Genomic DNA, 21816 nt, shown 5'->3' on the forward strand with positions numbered 1-21816 from the left:
ATGAATGCAAACAGTAACTATTACCTTCCTGCTGAAGGAGCTCCAAAATGAATATAAACACTGATTGTCTAGAGACCATCAATTAAGCAAAGTATATAGAGCAGGTGCAGAACAGGTAATGAATGCAAAGAGAACTTTACTGTCCTGAATGCTTAAAATAGTTTGGCTTTTTGATGTTATGTTTACTGGGAAAAGAATTGATACTTGGAGCCTGTGATTCATTTATGATCAGTTTTTAGTTTAACACACTGCAAACATCAACAGGGAAGGTTTAAATGATGGGAGCTTTAATGATGGAGGATGTTTTATTTATGAGTGCAGGAATATTGAAAGAATATTTGAACTTATATAATTTTATAGACTTTCTTGTTAACCTCTAATTTATTAAAGTATAGTTATGCAACCTCTTGTACACTTAACTTCCTAGTGGTGTGTAAATGCATGCTGAGAATAGGGCTTTCTTGTGTTAGTCACTTTGTATGGTTGTGGTTCCTGGGAACTTGAAAAGCTGTTTCAGACAAAGGGGAAGAGAAAAGGAAACATTCATTATCTTCGCTTTACAGAGGAGAATCTGAGAAATATGAGAGTAAGGGACAGAGATTTTACAAAGAGGCACACTGCTTCTATCAAAAGAAAGTTCAGTTGGCTTTTTATAAAAGAATTGTGCTGGTGAAACAGGAACCTGAACCCTAATCCCCCAATAGTAATTGGGGATATAAGTGGATCAATGTAGCTTTTTCATCTCTAATCTTGGCAGTGTCTTATACATCCCTTCCTAAAATGGATAACAGTATGAATTTATCTTTTTGTTTGTTTTTAAGAACTCTCACCCTTTGTTCTTTCAAGATTTAACTGTTAGTTTTCTGCACTTTCACACTTTCCATGCTTTTTCTCTTGCTAAAATTTGAAGCAGCTTATAATTGATTTCTTGGCTTCAGTTGTCTGTTCTGGAAAGACAGCTTTACTATTCAGGGCTATAGGTGTTAGAAGGAAACACTTTGGGTGTTAATCAGAAGTGCAGGCCAGGTTTACTGAACAGTGTAGGAAAACCAGCTTGATTCTTTTGGCCAACGTAGTCGTTAAACTGATAAATAGAAACAGACCTTCTGACTGATAGGTCCTCCAACCAAGTCAACCATCCTCTTGGTATCAAAACTAACTGCTGCTAATAGAGATGAAGTGAGACTAAAAGCTAGGCACCTGTGAGCTGCTATGGCATGCAAAGCATGTCTGTCTTGCAGGAGAAGGCACTGGTATTGGTGAATGCTCTACAACCCTGGGGCAGTGCAAGGTGGAGAGAGCTGCCGTCAAGGCAGCCTGTGGCACAGGAGACCTAGTGCACCGCAGTGTGAGCTAATGCCAATGTATAGACACTTTTCAGTGCAACTTCCCTGTTCCTTATGGCTCTGGATCATGGCAGGTCTATGTAAAAGCAGTGATCTTGTATAGCACATCTGATTTTGTGTGTTTCTTACCTTGTGAAAGCTCTCTCTTAAGTCCAGCCAAGCTGCTCAGAGGGACTGGAAGATGATGTTCTTCCTTAAAAGGGACAGGAGGTGGAGGTGAGGTAAAGAGGCTAATGCTGAGAAGCTTGAGTTCGCAATTTTTTTCTTAATTCTTATTTTTTTATTTTCCTGCGAAATCCCAACAAGATGCTCTCTAGTTTGAATTACTGAGAAGGAATACTTAGCGATACAGGAAGGGATGTAAGAGAATGAAGCAAATGTTCCCCATGGTTTCATCCTGTTTCTCAGTGGGAATAAGTCCTTCACAGAGACAGTAGACTTACCTGAGAGCTCCTGAGCTGACCAAGTGGGAAGCGTGACATGAAGATGTCTTAAGGCAAACAGAAATTGAAGACTTGTGTACTCGTTAAATTACTTAAACATCACCTTATTTGCAACACAGACAGGCATGGAGACATATAGAAACATACAGTTCTTTACTACAGTTGAACATATGACTTTATTAATGTAAAAAACAGTTCTATTTCAGTCAAGCATAATTTAGTTTGCTGTTAAGTTCACAGTTGCACTGAACATGTATTTGTACATTTGGTTTTAGTTTATCTCAAGCTGCCTTACCATTTGTTTTCAGTTGATCTCCAACTGTCTTGCCATTTTTAGGCCTTAAATATTTATAAAATCTATAGGACTCTTCTTTTCTGAACCAATCAAATGCTTCAATGATGCTTATCTAGTATATTTTTATAAAACACATAACATTTCTTACACAAAAATAAATCCGAACTCTCCCTCTTCTAAATTCTGTAATGAAAAACCCTGTAACAACAAATCAGTTTTCCCATATATTTACAAGGAGGAGAGGAACAAAACTGAAACACATTTAGGTTTGTACTTCCAGTGTGTTACAAACGAGATGTGAAATCAAACAAGCAAGACAATGTTTTATGTATACTGGTAGCTGCTTTGAGTTTGCCTATGAATGTAAATATGAATTCAATTAGCCATTGACTAAAATACGGGGTGTACATATACTATAATTGCACACTGAGGCTCCCTCTGGGATGGAAAGGGATTTCTTAAAATTTCTAGAAGGATGTGCCAGCCTAGATGTGGATTACAAATTAGCCATTTATGTTAATATAACTATATATACTTAGTCATATAAATTTACAAAATATTCTGGTAACTGCCACGAGGATATTACTCACTCTTAAAACTCAACTATTAATTATTGTGCTTTCCAAAGGGCCAAATTATTTTTTCCCATGCAGATATACTTCAAGTCCTCAAACATCAGAACAATTAGGGAATTAAAGCTAAGATTAAAATTGCCTCAAAATTAGTTTCCTGGCATGATTTTAATTAAATTATAGAGGAATTTTTAATGAATCTTCCATTGAGAAAAGTTTTACTCATGCTTTTTTTGTGTGTCATACAACAGTTCAGCATTCTTTTAATTTGCATAATTAACTTGGATTTTATTGCCTTCTCAAGATATTTTCCTAAGCCTTGAGGAATTTTGAATACAAATACCATTTCAATTTGTTTAGTTTATTAAAAATCTAAGCAGTCTCTTCCCTGCCCCTTCTCTCTGTTTTTTTAACCAACCAGTTACGGAATCACAGAATACTTTGGGTTGGAAGGGACCTTTACAGGTCATCTAATCCAACCCCCCTGCGTAAGCATGGACTTCTTTAAGTAGATCAGGTTGCTTACTGTGGTGTCCCCTCTAACTCTCCCCCTGAAATATGACATTCCTTCATTCAGAATTGAAAGGTTACATGAGGACTCTCCATTAGCATTTCATCCTGGGAACCTATGTTCATAGAAGAAAACACTACAGTGTGAGATGGAGTCTGCAAAAGCCCTGAGTGGAGGCAACCCAGGATAAGGTGCCATATATTATGGTTGGACTTGATGATCCTGTGGGTCTTTTCCAGCCTGGTGATTATATGATTTTATATTACTGCTGCCTAACAGGAGGCATGATTTTGAGGCTGAAGCCCTTTTGGAGTGAAGCTGCCAACTGATGGTAGTGTGCTTTCACGTGGTACCCAGCACTTATGCACCCTGGAAGAGGAGAACATAACCTCTGCTACCTAGTTTTGCTGTAATTGCCTACATAGACATTTTGGAAATAATCAGGCTGAATTTGGAGGATAGGCTCTTCTTGGCAAAAGAATCTTCCATCTGTGTGTGCTTGTGGCTTGATGTAAATATTATCAAGATCAAGAGAAGTGGTCTTTCTTTAGCTTGGACAAAAATTCTCCTCTGAGCAAGAGGCAAGTGGGAGGCCAGGGTAGAAAGTCCCTGGATGTGACTGGAAAGGTTTTGGGAGTGATTTTGGCCTGGCAAACCATCACGGTCTTCCCTGTTCCCAGGCATGGTTTGAGCACTGGGATGAAACAGGGATAACCCCTGTAAGGGGGTTATGCCTGTGGCCACCCTGTTTTGGAGAGCAGGCAAATTTAACAGTGTGCATGTGAGATATTCCATGCCTGTTGGCCTCAGTGCCAGAGAACAGTCCCAGGTTCATTTAATTGACTCGTATAATTGTAGGCACCATGTCCCAACAAAGCATTAAGCAAACAAGGGAGTTTACCCTTTCTGGATTTTTCAGCCCTGGCGAGGCAATGAATAGTAGTGGTGTACCTGGTGAATATTTTATTATTTTACTATGTAGGCTTGTGAATGTACTACTGTGCTTGGCTGCATCTACAGTGCTTGTGTTATAAAGGGCTGTAAGCAGTAGTTCAGTCAAGAAAAGAAAAAAAACCCCAACAAACCAAAAACCCAGCAAATGGGATTGGGGCTCAAAATTATATTTAACTGAGAAGATATGAGCCTGCAGGCTGGACTGGAGTAAGGGAAACATGTATCTCTACCCGCTTGCATTATTGACTCTCAAGGTGATTTTGAGCCAAATACTTAATTCAGTCCCTATAATGGGGGCCTGCTATGCACTGAAGCCTGTAAATTTTTCAGGTTTGAATCTATAACATGGGAAAGATAATAATGGTACTTTTTCCTCATCCTTTTTCTGACTGTTAAAATGTACTCTAAGTATCTTGTAACCAGAGCTGCTGCTTACCCAGCATACCTGGTAGACAATAAGGATCTGAAACATCATTTCCCAAAAACACTTGCATCACATTTTGGCTGACAAGTACACTTCTGATCCTTAAAATATAATTCATTTTACTAATATTAACTATACATCTTATTTTTATAGCCTAGGCATATAAACCAACATACAAATAATGAAAAAACTCTGAATCTTTACAACTGACTTCATAGCTAAATCAAAAAACAAATGTATATTTTACTAGTGCACTTTACATAACAAATTGTTAACAGCTCAGCCTTTATAAAGGATTAATAAGGAATTCAAGCAAGTATAGTTGAAAGCAAAACCCTATCAAAATAGTCTCCTTATTGTGTAATTTCTACTGAATTTACAAAACTTGGGGTAAGACTGAATTTGTTTTCATTAGAAGCAATTTTTCAAGATGTTATTGAATAACCTCAGGCCATAAGTTAGCACGTAAGCTATATGCAGATATGATTTTAATTTAGTAAATCTACTTTAAATGAGAAATTTCTAGCCAGTAAAATCCTCTATAAAACAATGTGATAACCTTTAAACTGCTTGAAGATTAAAGTTTTTTGTTGTGTTTTCCCATTAGTGTAAGGGATTTGTCTATTTGACTGGAATCCAAGTGTGGCTGTGCACTTTTCCTGCCAGTAGGGACTGCCAGACATCATACGTGAGAGAACCCTGTGTGATACGCAGAATGTAAGAGGCAGAAGGGCGGCAGTAAGCTCCTCAGCAGCTTGGAAATGCCAGCTGGTTACATGCAACACTAAAAACCTATATTTTGAAGCTTCAGAATAGCGCGTCCATTCTTGTTTTACCCTTGTGTGATTCTTATTTTTGCAGGTATTTAAAATGACAATAACTTGTTACATTAGCTTACTTAGGTGGAAAGGTAGGTCTGCCAGAAAATTGGTCTAGTCTTCTGTAGCTCTTTGTGCTAAAACTGTATTGTCTATTATGGGTCTGGGTACAATGCCAGTTGGTCTAATTTAAATGATCTTTACAAATATAGTTTCTCACACTTCCGTGTTTGGAGCCTGATCCTACATTACATGACCACCCTGTCTTAAATTAAATTGAAAAACCTAACTTGCAAAGAGCAGGGGTTAAATAACAGCAACAAAATGCATTCTGTATTTGTTTTTAAATATTGCATTCTTCTGTTCATGGAAAAATGAAATCTAAGCAGTTCTGATGCTAGACCTCAGCTGTGAGGTAGCAGTTGTGTTCAATTACATTTAATTGGAAAACATAATATCTGTAGAACAGCATCACAGTTTTCTTAAGTAAATGTAGAGTTGCTGCATTATCACTAAGTATCCTTCCTAAATCCTTATGTGGAATGGGAACTCCTCTTCACAGAAGAAAACCAAAATTGGGAAATATAAGAAAGAAGTGAAACAAAAGGAAGTGATATCTATGAAAGGCTGAGAGTAAGAACTAGCCTGGCACAATTTCATGAACTTTTTGTCAGGATTTGCCTCCTTTATCTGTGATGGGGAAGAAGCTCAGCACATTATAAAGCTGACAGAAGTCTTCCCTGTGTGTTTTACTTTCTATAGCTTTCTCATCCAAACTGAGTCTGAAATACACTATACAATTCAAGTATAGAGGCAGATGACAGTGGCTGCTAAAATCTGTAGAAAATAGTACTATAGAAATATTATTTAGTTAGAAGAATTGGAGAAATGCATTATAGAAGCAAAGACAAATTTAAAGCCTTGCGGAAGGAAGAAATAAGAAAGGAAAAATATAGTTGAAAGGTAAGTCCTTAAACCAAACCTTCATCTTCAGAGTCCTTGAAGATTACCAGTGAGTTCAGAAGGTTTCTGGTTTTGTCTGTGAATTGATAGAAGAATATAATGTTCTCAGAAAATTTCCTTTGAGTGGATCCATATGTGACACTGGCATTGTTACCTAAAATGAAGTGACATAGCTGTATGTCCCTACAGGTAAAAAGAAAGGTGGCCAAGGTTTTGCAGTCTTAGAATCATAGAATCATAGAATAACCAGGTTGGAAGAGACCCACCGGATCATTGAGTCCAACCATTCCTATCAAACACTAAACCATGCCGCTTAGCACCTCGTCCACCCATGCCTTAAACACCTCCAGGAATGGTGAATCAACCACCTCCCTGGGCAGCCTGTTCCAGTGCCCAATGACCCTTTCTGTGAAGAATTTTTTCCTAATGTCCAGCCTAAACCTCCCCTGGTGGAGCTTGAGGCCATTCCCTCTTGTCCTGTCCCCCGTCACTTGGGAGAAGAGGCCAGCACCCTCCTCTCTACAACCTCCTTTCAGGGTAATTATAGAGAGCAATGAGGTCACCCCTCAGCCTCTTCTTCTCCAGGCTAAACAACCCCAGCTCTCTCCGCCGCTCCTCGTAAGTCTTGTTCTCCAGTCCCTTCACCAGCTTCATTGCTCTTCTCTGTATTTGCTCCAGAGCCTCAACATCCTTCTTGTGGTGAGGGGCCCAGAACTGAACACAGGATTCGAGGAGCGGTCTCACCAGTGCCGAGTACAGAGGGGGAATAACCTCCCTGGACCTGCTGGTCATGCTGTTTCTGATACAAGCCAAGATGCCATTGGCCTTCTTGGCCACCTGGGCACACTGCTGGCTCATATTCAGTCGGTTGTCAACCAACACCCCCAGGTCCCTCTCCTCCAGGCAGCTTTCTAGCCAGACTTCTCCTAGTCTGTAGCACTGCATAGGGTTGTTGTGCCCCAAGTGCAGGAAATATATCTTATGGCATATAAACAGAAAGTACTAAAATTTTTTCCTGAAATAATTTAAATCGTGCTGTTCATGGATCAGTCACTTAGGAAAATTTTTCTTTCTTTAAAAGCAAACTGTCATGACATCATTATTACCAGAGAATGCAGGTCATACACCTAATTTGTGCTTGTGAGCAGTGTGTGTCTGCAGGACTTAGTTTGCTGGTAGTATCCCATGGGGAAGTCCTATGTCCTGAGACTTTCTGCAAACACGAATAAGATCAATGCATATTTTTAGAGAAGGGCAAGTTTTCTCCCTTTCTCTGCTATCAGCAGAGGACTTCCTCTACAGAAATGGGTAAGAAAAGGACATAACCAGATCGGCAAATTGTGGAGCTCCAAAATCCTTGTTTTCCATCATAGTGCTATAGCTGCATTTGCAGATCTCTGATTAGAATACCATGAAAGCGAAACTGGAATTAGTTTATTGCCCAGGGAGTGGACAATGGGCTGGCTTTGCGTGTTCAAGCCAGTGAGACTGCCCCAGGATTTGCTCAGCCTGTCCTCAACTTAAGCACATTGGAAATGGTGCATTACAACTTCCAGTCAGGTAAACTCTAACAGAATGATCTGAAAGAAACCATGAAAGAGTGCTCCACTTTATTTATTTCAGTAATATCAATATAACATCTATTTATCATAAAACACTTTGACAAGTATGAAAATATTATTTTAAAAGGATGATTAGAGTTGCTGTTGGCTTGGGCTGTCATTTCCTTTTTACTATTGCAAGGATATTTCTCTGCCTTTCTTTATTAAGCTAGCTTAATTGAGAACCCAAATAGCACCCTTGAGACAAGCATAGTGGCTAGTGGCAGCTGCATATTAGAGTCAAAATCATCCTGTTATCAGAAATAAATCATGGTCTTTCTCATTCACAGGGCTTCTTTCTGTTTATTATGACTTTTCTACTATATGAAGACTTAACTGATAATGAAAATCGTTTATAGATCAGATTGCCTGGAGAATGAGAGGAAGACAAAGCTGACTGCATTTTAGGAATTCAGTTTTCAGGAGGGTATCATGATCAAATACATTTATTAAATGCAAACTGCACAAAAAGATGATTTTTAGAAGAAATAAATAGGGAAGTTTTAAGGACCTTTTACTGCTGGTTATGTGTAACATGAAAAAGGTGATGCCGCCTTAGTATAGCTTTTGTGTTAAACAATTGAGCAGTGCTCATGTAATCAGTAGAAATATTAAAACATTCATAAAAAAGTTGAAGGTCATCAGGAAAGGCAGACTTACGTTTTTCAAAGCAGGAGGAACTGATCTTAAATATTCTCTTTTAATGCTTTCTCTTAAATGGCACTGTTGGTAGTGTGAGGTATTGCCAAAATGAAGTAGGAGGTTTTTGTCCTGGTCAAACTGTTCATTGCAAGTAGTATTACAAGTCTTGTTTCTATTATACTGGACAAAGCTTAGTTTTGTAAATGAAAATAAAAATGTGTCGGCATCAAGACTGTCATGATAAATATGGAAAATATATTTTCTGTCTTTGTAAGGACTGTGAATAATAGTTATGGGTTATTGGGCCAAACATTGCTATTCTCTGAGCAACAGAAAAGAGAAGAAAGCTGCTCAAGAGGACAAAATGGTAGCTGGGAGGAGAGGCCCATGTGGTCGGTGTGTCTCTGGTTGGTATTGCCCAACAGTTGTCTTACTTTCAACAGCTCTTTTGTCAGCGGAAATGTACTCTGTCCTGACCAAATGGAGTTACTGTCCTGGAGAGTCTGTACCATTTTGGCATGTATGTGGCTATACACGCTCTACACCCATGGCATCATATGTAGAGCAGCTCTGAGATGTGGCAGAGAAGAGGAGAGGCTGAGCAGCGCTATTTGGAAGGCTGTTTGCACTCTCGATGATGTGGGATTCAGGGAGCTGGAATCCGTTTCCTCACACAGGCTTTTAGCGTGTGCATTCCCTCTTTCTTCATATGGCTGCTTTCTTCCTCCTCTCTTCTCGCTGGGTCAGGATAAAACAGAATGGGATTCTGCTTTATTGCTTCTCTTTCTGCCCTGCCACCACCCCCACATTACATGTGGGACTTCCCATTAGCATCAATTTATCCCACCCTGCAGTTGCTTTCAAAGGATGGAGAAAATGTGTTAGTAAAATACTGTTTGCAGAGAAGTGGGGAGCCCCTGCGAAATGACCACTTTCTGGAATACATGCCCTCTGACTTGAGTCCTTGAAAGGGCTTATTATTCCTGCTTGAAGCAGGAGGTTGTCCCAGATGACCTCCCTCCCTAAATCCATCTGTGGTCTGTGATTGTGGTGGCTGTTGGAAGGAAAGGAAAAAAAAATAAAACATGGAATAAGAAGATAAAGATATGAAAGATAAGGACATATAATTTGCAGCTGTTGAATGTTAGTGTGATGAGGCAGGATTATTGTTGCAGTACTTTCTTGGGGAATGAAAACATAGCACTCCTGGATGAAGCCTGTGGTGGGATGCATTCCTAGCATGTCACACAGTACTCCTGAGACACTGATGCTTTGCTTATTCTCACAACTTCAACCACACCACATTGCCTAATTAAATAATGTAAACATGTACATGCCACATTTGTACTGACCATTTGGGGAGGCTTTTCAAAGCGGTTGGTGCTTGAAGCAGGAATTTTTGTCAGTGTGAATTCTAAACATGAACTGGGAAAAAGGTTACATTTTTGAAACATCTGTAATCATTTGTGTGTCATATTAGTTAATTGGCTGCCTATGGATTTTAAGCAGTTGACTCCTTTTCTGTTATGTTCAGACATATTCTATGTTTTGCATTCTTGAAACCTTTACAGGCTTCCTAAAGTTGGTAGGAACAAAACCTGAAATACATCTAAATTATGTGTAAGATTCAACAGCATGGCTATTAGCTTAACCAATATCTGCTTTTTTTCCTTCAAAACGTGTCTCCAGTATCAGAAGAAGAGTCTTAGTATAGATTAAGACTAAACTGTATGGCTTCTAGGTAATGATATTAAAATGCAGAAGAATTAATGGAAAACATCCTTCATTTCCACTGCATGGGAAACAAACCTGTGCTAGCCAGAGAAGTAGAGCATCTGTTCTTACTACAAAATACAACTTGGCTCTAGGGCTTGAGGTCAAACTAAGTAAAATGAAGACTGTGTGGTATTAAACCAAGAGTGTGTACAAAAGGAGTTTTCCATGCCTAAACTCTAATTTAGAAATTTGCATCAAAATTACAGGTTTTGGTAAATAAGAACAGTATCTGTGCAGACAAGCAAAGACTTTTTTATATCCTTTCTTTTGGTTGATGGTTATTAGTAATAAGTAGTTACATTTTTTTGTTTCCCAGGGGTTAAAATACTTTCTTATTTCTCACTCTAGTCTTTCTCTTCCTGGGTTTGTTTCTTTCTCTGCCTGTAATCCTGTGCTGGCTGCAGTAAAATGTGATATCTTCAGCTGTGCCACTTCAGTTTTCTGAATTCCTGCTTTCCCTTGAGCAGCAGGATGACTGCTTCCTTCTGTTTAAACCTCACCACTTTCCTTGTCTCAGTTTAAGGATAGCTACAGTAATTTTAAATGGAATGAAATTTGTCTTACCTTGGCAAAACGTGGTCCCCTTCCTGGACCACCTCTTCTACTTGGATTTTATTCTCAGTAATCTGCAACTAGTCACTTATGCATAGTGGCAGTGCGGGATCATATGCACATTGGGCTTGTGGAGTCTAGGAACTTGATTGTATTCAACATCTTTTTTTTTTCTATTTAAACACTAAACATCAGTTAATGTCACAGGCATCTAAGGGAACTGCAAAAATTCAGTAGCTCTTCAGTGATGAATCTGAGTTGACTTTTGGTTAGGCCCATGCTTGTTCTCTCCATCAGTTTGTTCTGTATGAAATCAGATTCTAAATGACATAGAATAGAAATATATTTGTTAACTTCTTTATTGTGAGCTTTCTTGAACCTTTTTCAGTTAGTTTCTTGTGTTTTTCAGTGAACTTTTCAAAGCATTTTATGTAAAGATGATGATAAGCTGAAATCTTAATATACTCTAAGTCACATCCTGCTGGTGAATAGCTGAAATAATAAGCAGCTGAGCTAGGTCCTCTTGCTGCTTAATAATTGATCAGGAATATTGTATCTGCCCCCAAGTGTTTATATCCTCTGTAGAGGCTGATAACTTTGTGCCTGGTAATAGGACAAAATCAACCATCCAAAGCATTCCAGACTGTTGACTAGAATTAGTGATTAGCCTCTGTAAGAGCACAGCAATAAATATGCTGTATTCCTCTTTGGTCTTTTGACAGCTAGCAGCAGAGAGACCCTAGATGTAATTGTAATGAGTGTGTGCCTGTGCCTTTTCTCCATGCTATTTGCTCATTAAAGATTAGTGCTTTCTCTCATTGAGATAGGTTAAATGCTGCTGCTTTCAGAGTCTGTTTGTCTTTTTCCTGTTAGTACTTAAAATTTTTACACTCTGTTCCAGTTATTAGCTCCCCTTAGAGTGTATTCTTGGGTAACATTTGATGTACCTCCCTGAATTAATATTAATTTCAGCATTGATATTGAAATTCAAGATTAGGAAACCAAAATGTAAGGGTAAGAAGCATTTGAGTTTGCTCTGGACTCTCAAATAAATGGGACTCGGCAAGAGCTGGAAATAGAGGAGGCTGAGGGGAGACCTCATTGCTCTCTATAACTAACCTGAAAGGAGGTTGTAGAGAGGAGGGTGCTGGCCTCTTCTCCCAAGTAACAGGGGACAGGACAAGAGGGAATGGCCTCAAGCTCCACCAGGGGAGGTTTAGGCTGGACATTAGGAAAAAATTTTTCACGAGAAAGGGTCATTGGGCACTGGAACAGGCTGCCCAGGGAGGTGGTTGAGTCACCTTCCCTGGGCGTGTTTAAGGCACGGGTGGACGAGGTGCTAAGGGGCATGGTTTAGTGTTTGATAGGAATGGTTGGACTCGATGATCCGGTGGGTCTCTTCCAACCTGGTTATTCTATGGTTCTATGATAATGTCTTGGTTCTCTGTCCTGTCTGATACTTACTCTTGGGTGTTGCAGCTCGTGAATGTCCACAAGAACGTAGGCTTTGAAGTGTTAACACTTACTTGCTAGCTTTTCAGTACTGGTTATATTTCTTAATTGTATTTCACTCAGATAAATCACAAGTAAAATCAGCAGCCTGTGCCACCTCTTTGCAGTGCAGGCTGAGCTGTGCTGCACATACTGCTTGTTGGTCCAGCATGTGCACGATCATCCTCTGCTGGTAATGTCCTTTCTCTTTTGCTCTGTGCAGAGCATGCCTGCCTGGGGCTTTGAGGTGCCTGGGCCAAGCGAGGTTAGCTCTTCATGGCTTTATGTCCATACTTGTAAAAGGTGAAGGCCAAGGGGAATGTCTTCCTTGGGGAAGCACCCCAAGAGCTGTAGAGGAAATGTTGGGAAATCCATGGTGAGGGTTTCACAGGCCTGGCTGAGCACTGCTTCGGGGCTGCCTAATGCTGCTTCTTCCCCCAGTGGGGTTTACTGGGGTTTTATATCATTTGTTCTTGTGAGCAAGAATGATAGAGCTATGGGTCTGCTTCTGCCTTAAATGATGCAATTGCTATCATTAACTTAAGTAGGATGGCCAAAGCCCATACTAATATATTGTTAACATTCTTCAAAAGCATAAATCTATGAACACTTCTTGCTGCAAGCAACAACTTTTATAAAAAAAAAGACTTATAAAACATTTTATAAATTATGAATTACATTAATTTTCTATTTTTATAATTAGTCTTTAAAAAATAAGATGACAGAGATAAGTGAGGTTTTTTTCAGAGTTGACACTGATTAGGGATTAGATGTGTTGGTAGAAAGCAGCTCTTAGTTCTCAGAGGTCAGAATTAATCATGTGTGGTGTTATGTTTTGTATATATCTTATGCCAAAGGAAGGAGTAAATGATAACAGATTGAAAATAGATTTTATTTGTTTCAGTTTTTAAGCTGTTTAGCAACTGATGTAAAAAAATCCAGGACATGAAGTTCCATTAGTAATGCAGTGCAAATACATCTTTTCAGTTTGTTATGAAGAGATAGTATATAAATCAATGGAAAGACAGAAAAATGTTTTCGTTTTATGATATGGGAATACAAGTCAAATCTTTTAGTAGGAAGCCTGTAGCTCAGTAGTGTCTTATGCAGATTCTGTTAGGTTTTTTTTCAAATGTCTGGATTATTGAATTAGAAGTGTTCCTTGGTGCCACGTTGTAGAAAACAGAAATTCAAGGCCACAAGTCGAAGAACCTCTATGGAATTGGGTTTCTAGGACTAGAAATTTTGAGCAAGCTCAGCTTTTTCATTGGAAAAGGTATTGGTCCCCAGCTTCCTTGCAGTCTTCCACGTGCAATCCATCACAAGGTTCAAAGTGGCTTCAGTTTCTGCAAGATTTTTAAGGATTTGTAACCTGTTCAGGAAAGGTTTTAACTGCTTATTTCTTACAAAGAATGCATGTTATGTTTGTACTGTGGTATTGTGCAACATGCTGAATTCTCAGAGATGTGTTTTTAACCAGTCCTTTTTCCTTATAATCTCAACCTATGCAGTAAGGTTAACAAAATCCTGTTCCTCTCCTCCACGCAAAAAACCCAAGTGAACCCCAACCATTAAGTCAGGTGTTTGCTTCTGTTGGAACAAACATGGAGTTTTCTCATAAAACTGAAATGCAAAATAGCAAATGCTTTCTATAGCATATCTCTTTAATCCTATGAAAAACATTATCAGTAGATAGATGGGGGTAGTTACTCATAACAGCACAATATAATTTGTAGTGTTTTTGATGCGTGTGATCTAACCTTTTCAGAAGGGGTAACTGTTTTGTGATGTAAATGGAAGCTTCAGTCATAGCATCTTATTTCTACTCCTCTGCTTACATTGGGCTTATTCTTACATTTATCTAAGAATATGTACATATATTTACTACCCTTGTTAGAGAGATGAACCTTCTAAGAGGAAATGGGGGGTTTGGAATGACTATAGTGGAGTCACAATGACATTTATTGCTCTTAAAAAGTTCGTTTTGGGATAACTATCATTCATAATGAATTTATTCACAGATAAAACAATTTGTGTAAGATGCACAAACACATAAATATGCATACGTGTACTGATTTTGTTGATTATATGCAAGTATCTGTAGGTTATCCGTAGAAATCCTATTTAATAATTAAATCACTTAAAGACTGTGGATATAAGGCTGATGTGGATTTTTAGTAGCATCTTATAATCATAATGCAGTTTCATATTCTGATTGAATATTCTTGAAAATGAAATGCATGGTTCATTGCCTTTTTCATTATGAGTTTGGTGTTAGACTGGAGAAGGTGTCTGCCTTCCTGCACCCCTTTTTTATCTTGATTGTGGAGACGGTTCTGAATTACTGGCATAGGTTAGCCTCTCTGGGTGAGTGAAAAAGATACTGGAATTGAACAGGTTGGAAACTTTGCTTTTTCTGTTTCTGAACATTTGAAGGAAATTTTGCAATTAAATTAATGCCTTCAGGAACTTGGGTGGTGGTGGTGGTGGTGGAATCTCTTAGTTTGGATAAACACACAGAATTCTTCTTTAATTCATATCTATAACTCCCATTCTGTTTATCGGTAATTAAACACACTTAAGAGAAGAATGTCACAATGTTTTGTTTCTTTGAGAATTTTGGCATGAGGAAAGAGCATGTTCATTACAACTGGATATGTGATTGACCATAATAGCTGCAAAGGAACAATTACACTTTACTAGTTCAATAATTTTGCTAAGAAGCAAATATCCATTGTAGCTTTGTGGATGAATAACATACACCAGATTCATAGCTTCAGGGGAGTACCATTATTCACATCAGCAAATGTCCAGGAACTTGCTCTTGTCTAGAAAAAGACACTGGCATAGGGTACAGCAGTGCTGGGAAAAGAGTCTGCAAAGACAGTGTGCAAGACAACTACAAAGTTACCTTTTTAGTATGATATTGCAGGGGGAAAGAGTTGGAAGCATTATGGTTTAGTTCTTATTCTGTAAACAGCCTACCTGTTTTTTTCTAGAGTTAAGTTGCATAGATTTCATAAACAAACGTAAGAGGGTGTACACCTGTCTCCTGGATCTGGGTAATTCCATGTGTTGCCTAAGCCAGATCCAGGTTTACTGGGAGAAGGGATATTGGCTTTAAACTAAAAGAGGGTAGATTCAGACTCAATTGCCCAGAGAGTGTCTCATCCCTGGAAACTTTTAAGGTCACATTGAATTGGGCTCTGAGCAACCTGATCCACTTGAAGATGTCCCTGTTTATTGCAGGAGGGTTGGACTAGATGACCTGTAAAGGTCTCTCCCAACTCAAACTAGTTAATTTTATCAAGCTGTAGCCACATACAACTTCTGTGACTGGCTTCAGCAAGTCATATAGTGGCCTTTTAGAACCTCTGACATACTTTCAGAGGATGCTGAATCTAGTTACAGAAACTGATGGTGGAGCCGGAATGGCTTAGTGGTTGTTCACAGTTCCTGGACTGCCTACTTTCCTGCATGTTCAGACAGATAAAATTTTGAAGAGTAGGGAGAAGAAAAGGAGGAGGGAGAGAGAAGGAATAATTAAGAAGAAATGTATCTGAAACATTTTAGAGCAAAGGAGCTGCAGGAGCAGCACCACCCATTTTTCCTATATGCCAGAGATATGCAACAGTTCAGTGAAACTTTTAAGTGCAGTGAGTAGAATAAATATGGAAAAGAGTTCTAAATGGAAATCTAGTTTTTAGTTTCTTGGGTTTTGTAATCTGTATCTGGTAAATGTTGAAATAGCTTGTCTTTTTGATGCTTCCAACATTAAGTGCAGCCTTGTGTTCAGGGTGAAGCCCAAAGCTGGCTTTTTCTAACAAGGATATTGCAAGTTAAAAGCATGTTGTGGGCAAGAGTGGTATTCTATTATCCGAACCTCACATACAAGCCTTTTAGTTCTGGAATTATCAAGCTGTGACTGACTGCTTTCTTCTGCATACTTCTGTCATGGAATTTCATACTGCTGATCACAAGATGAGGATTAATATCAGCAAATTAGTAACAGAGACGTGACTTACCAAATGATTAATTTACTTGCGTAACTTAAAAGTATATGGAGAATTAATAAATTAAAAGCATTTTAGTCCTTAGGACTTTTATTTTTTCATTTAGACATTTGCACACTCTTACTTGCACTGAGAGGCCTCCTCTGCTACTATTATGGTATTTTACCCTCAGTAAATGACAGGCATTATTGGTACATAGAGATACATTACACATTCTCTCACTGGAAAGCCTTCATTGCATGCCATTAGATAACAGCATGTGCTCAGTAGCTGTGGTCTCTTAGCAACTAAATCTGCCTCTTTCTTTCGAATTCTTCTTTTGTGACTCAGAGGCAGGTCTTAGACATAAACCTCAGCCCACTTTTCTATTTTCAAGACAGTGAAAACTGCAATGTTTTGGGGTGTTTATATGAAATCCCTATTATGCAAGAATATATCCTCCTAAATCTATTGTGTGTATTGAAAATGGAGATAAATTTGCTTCTTAAAATAAAAGCTTAATGATAAATTTGTTAGAATCCTGCTAGCTTACAGTATTGTTGGTAGTGAGATGCAAATATATTTTGTTATGAAATTTGGCTTTAAGAAAATACATACTTAAAATCTGCAGATTTGGCAGTATTATGTTGAAAATGTATAATCTTCACTGATGTAGATACTTCTTGAGGGGACTGGTTTGTGTTTTTGTTACATGTCTGTTTGAAACAAGGATGGACAAAGACAACCATTCCTTCTAGGCAGGGCATTAGGGACTATGTTCTCAAAACAATTAGAGGTTTAAATTCAGATCTTTGTGCGTATGTTCCTAAGGCTGCCATTGGATGTTTTTCTTACTGGAGATTTCAATTGCACAGTGACAATGTGTAGTGAAAAACTCTTCAGGAATGAAAGAAAAACCCAGGATCAAGAAATACTTTATTAATAAAAATCTCCTTTTTATTCAATTAAGGAACATAGGAGCTATTTATTCTGGTGTGGTGGTGAATTGGTGTAATTAATCATAGTCCTTCTAAACTCCAGATATTTTTGTCTAGACAGGTCTGCAGTGAGGAACATGGTTATAACAGAATGTCAGAATGCACCAAAGATATTTTTCATAATAAGCTCTTTTTTCTTTTTTTTTTTTTTTTTTCAGAAACCAAGGCATGTATATTGTTTAGAAATCTTTCTCAAGTGACAATTCTGGCTGATGATTCTATGTTAAGCTGATTAACTGTTTCTGACCTTTCAGAGCATGTTGTATATATATAATCCTAGAAGACCACCAGAGTTGAAACTATTCTGTTAGTTTTGACAATCCCATCAGGCTTTCTGTCTGTATCACAAGCAATCCTAATTCACTTGGTTTTAGTTAATTTGACAGGTCATTGTTAACATCATTACTAATAGCAAACTGCTACAAGTTACACGTGTTTTGACAAGAGGAGTCTTTAAGACATGGCAATACCAGTTAATTAGAACAGAAGAAAAGTGCTTATTTCTTCTGCCCATAAACTGGATAACATCTTAATATTTTGCGAGTAGAGAGAAGGGGAGTATGCTTACTTCAGGAATAAACATATTTCTGGCTGGCTGAAACCAAGAACTAAGATGGAAACTAACGTGACACTATCATACACGATCCCATTTAGAAAGCTTCTCTTTCTGGTAGCTATTCATCAAGTAGACTTTGAGTGAATCATCGCTTCTCTAATTAGAGCTGCTGATACCTTATCTATTATGTCATGACCAACTTTTTTTTTCCCCTGTATGTGTAACTAATTTTATCATTCAATGTGAAATAAGAGCTCCTTTGAGCTCTTTCCCCTCCTCAGAGGCAAAAAAACCCAAACATTGGAAGATGAAGATCCTTACCCAATGAGTGCAATGTAATCCAAATGTGAGAATTTTAAGAGATTCAGAGACCATCCCTGAAAAGCCTAGGTGAAGCAGGGTTTGAGGAATCATTTGAGTGAATAATACTTTTATGGCTTGGGGGAGACTAACACTCAAACAGTAAAGATGGATAAGAGTGGGATCATGTGTGGGGAGCAAATGTGTAATATGGAAGAGGAAATACAGCACAGAAGTTTTGTTGGGAAGCATGTGTAGAGATTTCTTTCTACTTCCCTTCACCAAACAAGGAAGCATGCAAATGCTAGACTGGTCTAAAGCCTTCAAATCCAATATCTGATCAGTAAAACTGGTCCTATCCTCCTCTGAGTTTCCCATTTTGGCATAGAACTTAGTGAATTATATGTGAAGAATAGTTTGGCTTTAAAACAAGAACAGAGTAAATCTACAGGAGGAACAAACTCATGGTACTTGAGTATCTAAAATGTCTTTATGCAAGATATGATCTGAGGCACTGTTGCAGAAGATGTTCATCTGTTCCTGATTAGACTGAAGCATTTTAAGTTCTGCATGACTGTAGCCCGGGTAAACCAATAGATGTGATCTATCTGGATTTCTGTAAAGCCTTTGACACAGTCCACCACAACATCCTTCTCTCTAAATTGGAGAGTGATGGATTTGATGGGTGGATGGTTCAGTGGATAAGAAACTGGTTGGATGGTCATATTCAGAGAATAGTGGTCAATGGCTTGAAGTCCAGATGAAGAACCGTGACAACTGGTGTCCCCCAGGGGTCTGTACTGGTACCAGTACTGTTTAATATCTTCATCAATGATACAGACAGTGAGGTTGAGTGCACCCTCAGCAGGTTTGCAGGTGACATCAAGCTGAGTGATGCAGTTGCCACAGTGGAAGGACGGGATGTCATCCAGAGGGACCCAGACAGGCTTGAGAAGTGGGCCCGTGAGAACCCATGAAGTTCAACAAGGCCAAGTGCAAGGCCCTACACCTGGGTTGGGACAATCCTCAATTTCAATACAGGGTGGGGGATGTTTTGATTGAGAGTGGCCCTGCAGAGAAGAGCTTGGGGGTGCTGGTGGATGAGAAGCTCATCATGAGCCGGCAATGTGTGCTCGCAGCCCAGAAGGCCAACCGTATCCTAGGCTGCATCAGGAGTAACGTGGCCAGCAGGGCCAGGAAGGTGATTTTGCCCCTCTGTTCCTTTCTTGTGAGACCTCATCTGGAGTACTGTGTCCAGTTATGGAATCCTCAACATAGGAAGTATATGGAGCTGTTGGAACGGGTCCAGAGGAGGGCTACAAGGATGATCAGAGGGTTGGAGCACCTCCCACATGAGGACAGGCTGAGAGAGTTGGGCTTGTTCAGCCAGAAAAAGAGAAGGCTCCAAGGAGATCTTATACCGACCTTTGAGTACCTGAAAGGAGCTACAAGAAAGCTGGAGACGGACTGTGGTGATAGGATAAGGGGGAACAGCTATAAACTGGAGAAGGACAGATTTAGACTAGACAGTAGGAAGAATTTCTTCACGATGAGACTGGTGAGGCACTGGCACAGGTTGCCCGGGGAAGTTGTAGATGCCTCATCCCTGGAGGTGTTCAAAGCTAGATTGGATGGGACACTGGGCAACGTGATCTAGTGGGATGTCCCTGCCCATGGTCAGTGTTGGAACTAGATGATCTTTAAGGTCCCTTCCAACTCAAACTATTCTATGATTCTGACTTGTGGTCTCAACTCTCAGTGATGTGGGCCAGGGGACTACACAGCACCTCCCTCCATAGCTGCATGCCTGGCTCACTTTCCACTTGAAATATATGTTTGGGGAAGAGAATTGGTGCCTACAATCCCAAGAGGTGTACCGGCAAAACCAAATGCTGCTTTTCTGTTCATCAGAAGTAATTTGGACCAATGCTAAGCAATTGCTCCTGTGCTTGACATGCTGTGCTTGTAGGAACTTGATGGAAATGGGGATCCTGCCATAAGTGTAGTGGTAGGGCTGGTGTGAAAAGCACCTGGGAGGGGTATTGGAAGGAGTAGGTCCCAACATATCTATCTACAATAACCAAACAGATTGTACTGGCCTTGGTTGCCTCTGGGAAGAAAAAGAGCAAGCATCTCAGGTTGCAGCTGATTTCTTTTGAAATATTTGGTGACAAAAACTTAGTGGAAAGTCCTTTCAAACAGTTGGGGGAAAAATGGGATCTGATGGTTTCAAACTTATGTACTTCTGTTCTTTGAGCTGCAAGAAAATGATCCTTCTGAATTACTCGTGGTATGGATAAGAATGATGGTTTACTTTGTTACGTGCTAGGACATGTCTTTTCCCTGACATGAGCTAGAGAGCGCTGAAACTTATTCTCCTTCCCCTCCCAAACCTCCTTTTGTTGCGATATGATTGCATACTTGTCTCTTATGTTTTAATGTCTTCATTTGTCTTAGCCTTGATTTTATTATTTCCTTGAAAAGATGTGTTATATTATACATCTTGATAATGTTATACCTTTTATGCCTGTATATCTATACAGCTGTTACCCTGTAATATTTTTCTTTTAAAAAGGAGAAAATGAGGAAACTGGGGTAATGATAGAGTAAATAAAAGAGGGACAAAGTTGAATAGTAGCCTAAGCCCAAAGAGTGTGCTGTAGTTTGGTGTTTAAAGAAAAGAATGAGTATGAAGTTGCTTTCCTTAGGGAGTAAGGAAAATGCCAGTGCAGCAATTTATCTAACCACAAGGATCGACATTTACTTTCAGATTGAGCCTGCCTGTTTCTTAATTAGGATGGTGGAGTCACATTGCATTCAGCCCTGCATCTCAGCAGGCCCCCACTGGAAGATTTACATTTTGCAGGGAGAAACAGTCTTGATAATGAAATGATGCTTTGCTGAGATAGGTGCAGAGAAGCACAACTGGATTATGTAAATGTGATTTATTCAAAGCTGTAGCGCATAGGTCCTGTTACTCAGATTTAGATGCTTATCTAAAACTCACTGATGGCTGTTGTGATTTCACATATATGTGCTCAGTGATCGGTATTAACTTTTAAGATCATTTATTTGTATGTATGCGATAAGAGGCTTACATCAAAGTTAATATGTATCCTCTATGTTTCCCTTAACAGTGTTTTGTGATGTTTATCTTCTCTAGCTTTGTCAACAGTCACACTGACTTTTCAAAGCAGGAAGATTCCTCGTGAATGCATCCCAGTCAGCACCAAAATTAAGTGAAGTGATGCTCAGGAACCAAAATTAACGTGTGGTACCTACTTGCTCTACTTCAGTGTCAGTGTTTTTTCAGCTGGGAGAACTTTGCTTTCTTGTTATCTGGAAAAAAGCAGAAAGATAGAAAGAGGAGTTTTGCAGAAAGATTTATTGGTACCACTGTAGTAGCTGAAGTTTCTGAGCAGGCTGTGAAGTACCAGAGAACCATCATCTTTGTTGGGATTTGCTCGTAACTCATTTGACCCATGTTGCATTCCTTGTGCTTCACAAGTTACCCGTAAAAATGAGGACTTGGGGCTTTGTGCTTGTCTAAGCCAGGGCAAGGGCTTGGCCTTTTGTTGTTTT

The sequence above is a fragment of the Phaenicophaeus curvirostris genome, chromosome 1, assembly GCF_032191515.1.
Source record: "Phaenicophaeus curvirostris isolate KB17595 chromosome 1, BPBGC_Pcur_1.0, whole genome shotgun sequence".
In the NCBI taxonomy this organism is placed as follows: Eukaryota; Metazoa; Chordata; class Aves; order Cuculiformes; family Cuculidae; genus Phaenicophaeus; species Phaenicophaeus curvirostris.